The sequence below is a fragment of the Cupressus sempervirens genome, chromosome 4, assembly GCF_028749045.1.
Source record: "Cupressus sempervirens isolate cs-2001-9-10 chromosome 4, ASM2874904v1, whole genome shotgun sequence".
NCBI lineage: Eukaryota > Viridiplantae > Streptophyta > Pinopsida > Cupressales > Cupressaceae > Cupressus > Cupressus sempervirens.
In genome coordinates, this window is record NC_143121.1 from 295,548,482 (window position 1) to 295,553,665 (window position 5,184).

Below are 5,184 nucleotides of genomic sequence, written 5' to 3' on the forward strand. Positions count from 1 at the left end.
ATGAAGGATTCACATCAAATCTTTGATCAAATGGTTGTGTGAAAGATGCGGTATTATGGGTTGTATGAGTGGAAGGATATATAAATAATAAATAATGGAAATACTATAAGAACCAAGGGTCCATTTGGCTCCGGGAATAGGAATAGCCATTTTGGAATACTTATTCTCGAATAGAAAATGGGGGTACATATTCCTATTTTCTGATTGTTCACCCAGAATTTGATGGGGAATTCATGGACCCAAAAAATTATGTTTTCTAAAATAAATAAAACTAGAATAGGAATATGTATTCCAATTCCACCTATTTGGGTGGAATTGCAAAACCTCATTTTTGAACCAAAATTGGAATATGTATTCCTATTTTATTTCGTATTCTAGTTCCAATTTGGTGCACCAAAATTTTAAGAATTTACATATGCCCACTCCGTTTGTATTCCCATTGCCAAATGAGCCCCTATCTTTTTAGACTCATGTTTTTGGAGGTAATGAAATGATTATAGAGAATGTCTAATTTTGAAGAAGTTTGACATTTGCATGTGTTTTTAAGAATGTGTCAAGTTGGGCAAGCCCACAAAAATATATGCCCAATAAGTGTCTTACAGGACATGGCCATGGCTATGGTAGGTTTTGACATGTAGGCCACTATGTGTTACTGATTTAGGAGACCAGGGAGGAAGTTTATTTGGTGGAGGAGATAGTTGATGTTCAAGAACCTTGAAAGAAATGATTGTTACTCTACCAAATTTTTTTATCTAAGTTTTCTTCTCACACAATTTCAGTGAGGGAATGAAACCATGCCCATCATGTTAATAGCACAAATATATCAGCTTATGATTTTATACATGTGCTTAAATCCAGTCTTCCACCTTGCTTTGCACTCAATAATTTTATATTTGTAGAATAAATTAATTTGCATAATACTTCTAGTTTTGTAATTAATGACATAAAATTTCTTTGAAATAAACATTAGCAATTGGTAAGTAAAATAAACAATGTAGCCAATTATTCAAGATGATTTAGTGTGTAAAGTAATATAATGCAAAATAGGGTTATAATATTCAATGTTTTATAACAGCTTGAGTAAAAGAACTAAGATGTAGATGAAGACCAACTCTGAGAACTTCTTGAATTACAATTGTTCGCTCCACTTGTACTCCCAAGTAAAGGTAAGATATTTACTGGCAAATGAAAACTATTTGGAGTACCAAGGAAAGAACTTTCTATTTTTTCTAGTCTTCCAACTACCTCTATCATACTTGGGCGGTGTTGTGGTAGCTCCCTTGTGCAGACCAACCCCACTTGCATAAATTGAGTGAGACATGTTATTATGGCCACTTCATTTGATTCATTAATGTCTTTCAGTAGTTGATTGTCTACCACTTCTTTGATTTTTTCTGGAAAATGCATACTTGTCCATTTTGATAGATTAATACCTTCTCTCTCAATAAACATGGCATGTGTTGGTCTCCTCCTTGTCAATAATTCCAAAAGTAAAACACCATAACTGTATACATCTTCTTTTGTTGAAAATTTTCCATTGACTCCATACTCTGTAGTATAATATTATTAATTTTAATTCTTAATTTAAATATGAAATAGTAACATAAAATAAAAACAATCAAAGGTAATTTGATATGGAAAATTTTGTCCCTAGTGCAAAGTGGCCAATACTCTACAGTATACTATTACTATTTTTAATTTTTAATTTGCATATGAAATACTAATATAAAATAAAAGCATAATCAAAGGTAACATGATATGCATGATTTTGTACCTGGTGCAAAGTAGCCAATAGATCCCTTTAGTGCATTTGTAGAAGTCAAGGAATTTGTTGAATTCTCAAATAAGAGTTTTGTAATACTGAAGTCTGCTACACGTGGGGTCATATCATTGTCTAATAGCACATTACTAGGCTTTAGATCACAATGAATGAATTTCACAAAGCAATGATGATGTAGATATTCCATTCCTTGTGCTGTCTCCTTTGCTATTTTTAATCGATCGGCAAAATTCAATTTGCATTCATCTCCTTCCTCAGGATATAACCATCTATCCAAACTTCCATTTGACATAAATGGAAGAACCAATGCTTTAAAATCAAGGTCAGAACAAGATGAAATGATTTTGATCACATTACGATGTCGGACTCTTTTTAGCACATTACATTCCCTTTCAAAAGTTTGAAGAGCATTTTCATCATTTAGATTGAGAACTTTAACAGCAATAGATCTACTATCATTGATAATTCCTCTATAAACAGCTCCAAAGCTGCCAACTCCTACAAGATTGGTTTGGCTAAACCCATTGGTTGCATCTTCAAGTTCCTCATAAGAAATCCTTTCAGGCCCAATGATGAGATTTGGCATATTTTGATTTGTACGCCTCCTATAGAAAATTAGAAGCAATACAGAAGACACAATGATGATTCCAATAGCAATCGCAACTGCTATTATCACATTCTTATCCAGAAAGAACTTCTTTTGTTTGGAATCAGAGCATGGTTGTAATTCAATCCAACTACCACAGAGGCCAAGATTTCCAGAAACTGCTGACTGATCAATTCTTGCAAAAACTCCTCTCTTTGGAACTTCCCCTATTAAGTTGTTTGAAGAAAGATTGATATATTGAAGCGTTTTCATTTCTTGGAAGCCCATTGGGATTGTGCCTGATAAATTGTTTCTTGACAGATCAATAACTTCAACATTTTTTAGAGTTGTGAGCGATATTGGTATTGGGCCATAAAGAAAATTCCTTGAAAGATTCAAATACTGCAAGTTTGTGCAACTTGATAGTGCAGCTGGAATATTTCCTGAGAAGTAGTTGAGAGACACATCTATACCTTGGACCATTACCATTTTTGTCATTATCAAAATAGAACCTTGTAAAAAATTGCTGGAAATATTGAAATAAAATTGGAGATTTGTAAGACCTGACCATTCAAGAGGTATATTTCCCTCTAGTCTATTATGTGCCATGTCTACCAACTCCAAAGTGATACATCTCCCTAGACTTCCAGGAAGTTTCCCAGATAATTTATTGTGATGAAGATAAAGCCGTCTCAGCTGTGGAAGATTACCAAGACTTTCTGGAATTTGGCCTGAAATCTTGTTTTCACTTAATGACAATATCGCAAGTTGTTTTGCATGACCAAAGCTTTGAGGAATTCTTCCGTCTAAATTATTTCTGCCCAAAAACAACCCTTGAAGATTCGGAAGGTTACTAAGAGCTGCTGGAATGGAACCATTGAACTTATTATGCCACTTGGTATGTTGCCCTCAATTTTATTATTGTCCAACGTCAAATCATAGAGATGACTAGATAGCTGACTAATAGAAGAGGGCAAACTGCCAGTAAGATAATTCTCTGACAACTCTAGAACCTCTAGAGAGGAGCAATTGGATAAGGCTGTTAGAAAAGACAAGCCACTGCTTCCGCTGACAAGATGATTATCAAATAAATAAAGGCGTCGAAGATGGAGCAATTTTCCCAACTGAAAGGGAATGTGTCCAGTTAATTGGTTACTAACTAGTTGCAACTCTTGGAGAAGAGTACAGTTCGAAATGGAATCAGGAATCACTCCTGTCAAGTTGTTGTTGTCCAAGTGCAATACAACTAGTGATGCCAGGCTTCCCAGAGAAGGTGGGATTGTGCCTGTTAGCTCATTTTCCTCCAATTCCAACTGAACTAACGATGACAGGTTTCCTAGGGAAGATAGGATTTCCCCTCCCCACAAATATAGGGACCGCAACTTTGATAGTTTGCCCAATTGCCAAGGAATATCACCATGCAGCTCATTTCTCTCCAACGCCAGCTCAACTAGTGCAGACAGTTTTCCTAGAGAAGGCGGAATTGTGCCCGATAGCTGATTTCCTCCTAAATAAAGGATCTCTAAATGCGAAAGAAGCCCAAGCTGGGAAGGTATGCTTCCTGTTAATTGGTTATATGATAATGAGAGATTGCGGAGAAGAGTACAGTTGGAAATGGCAATGGGAATCACTCCTGTTAAGTTGTTAGTGTCGAGATAAAGCGCCCTGAGCTGAGTAAGCATACCAAGTTCAACAGGAATATCACCATGGAGCTCATTATAGTACAAATACAACTCAACTAACGATGACAGGTTTCCTAGAGAAGCCGGGATTACGCCTCTTAGCTCGTTCCCTCCTAAAGAGAGGATCTCTAAGTGCGAAAGGAGGCCAAGCCAGGAAGGTATGCTTCCACTGAGAAGGTTTACGGATAGTATGAGACGTTGCAAAGAGCGGCATTTAGCAAGAGTGGAGGCAATGGAGCCTTCCAAATTATTCACAGACAATCTAAGTATTCTGAGGCGAAAAAGCTTCCCCAATTGAGGAGGAATGTGGCCATAAAAACTATTATCCCTGAATGCAAGTACTCTGAGAAAAGAGAGATTGCCAAGGAAAGGGGAGATGGGGCCGAGTAAAGACATACCAGTGAGATTCAAGGAGACCACACGGTGATTAGTAGAAGAGCAGAGAACGCCAGTCCAGTTGCAGAGGGAGTGATGAGGAGACCAATCATGCAAAGCATTGTTAATGGAGTCGGGAGAGAGTGAATGCTTGAAAGAGAGAAGAGCTTGCTGATCAGAATAATAAGAAGGCAAAGAAACAGCATGGGAGGGCAGTGCAGAGAGAAAGAGGAGGAGGAGGGGACAAACCAAAATTAAAGCAATCTTCATATTCATCATTGAACTCGGGAAACACAAAAGCTTTCAAAGCGAACTCTGTGTTCTCTGCAGGCTCTTCGAGATTGTATTAAATAGTTGGGAAAAGCGTGTTGATATTGCGGTTCAATCGTCAGAAGAAAGTGGGATTTCATCTGACACAATTTGTGGAACCGAAGAAATAGGCAAAATAGTTGGGAAAAGTGTGTTGATATTGCGGGTCAATCGTTAGAAGAAAGTGGGACGGAAGTCCGGTTTCATCTGACACAATTTGTGGAGCCGGAAAAATAGGCAAAATTTGATTGCATTTGTCATGCATAAAAATGCGCCAAAAGATTTAAAATATTTGATTTAGTGCAAGAAATATTGTTGTTATAAAAAGTATATAATTTGTTATATGAAAACGTAGATCTAACGAGACTAAGATTCTATTTAATTAGTTTCATTTAAACAAAATTAATTTTAGTGATATTAAAATTTTATCTTGCACTGTAGTACCTTTACAA

The 5,184-nt window shown here is 36.5% G+C and overlaps 1 pseudogene across 1 annotated transcript; it reads right to left on the reverse strand.

Annotated features, from left to right (window-relative positions):
* Positions 1–1,034: 1,034 nt before the first annotated feature.
* LOC149561173 (uncharacterized) lies at positions 1,035–4,821 on the reverse strand (annotated as a pseudogene). The gene is made up of 2 exons (XR_016363781.1): positions 1,775–4,821; positions 1,035–1,550 (listed from the first exon to the last, which is right to left on the reverse strand). The product of XR_016363781.1 is annotated as an uncharacterized LOC149561173 (transcript).
* Between the last annotated feature and the right edge of the window lie 363 nt (positions 4,822–5,184).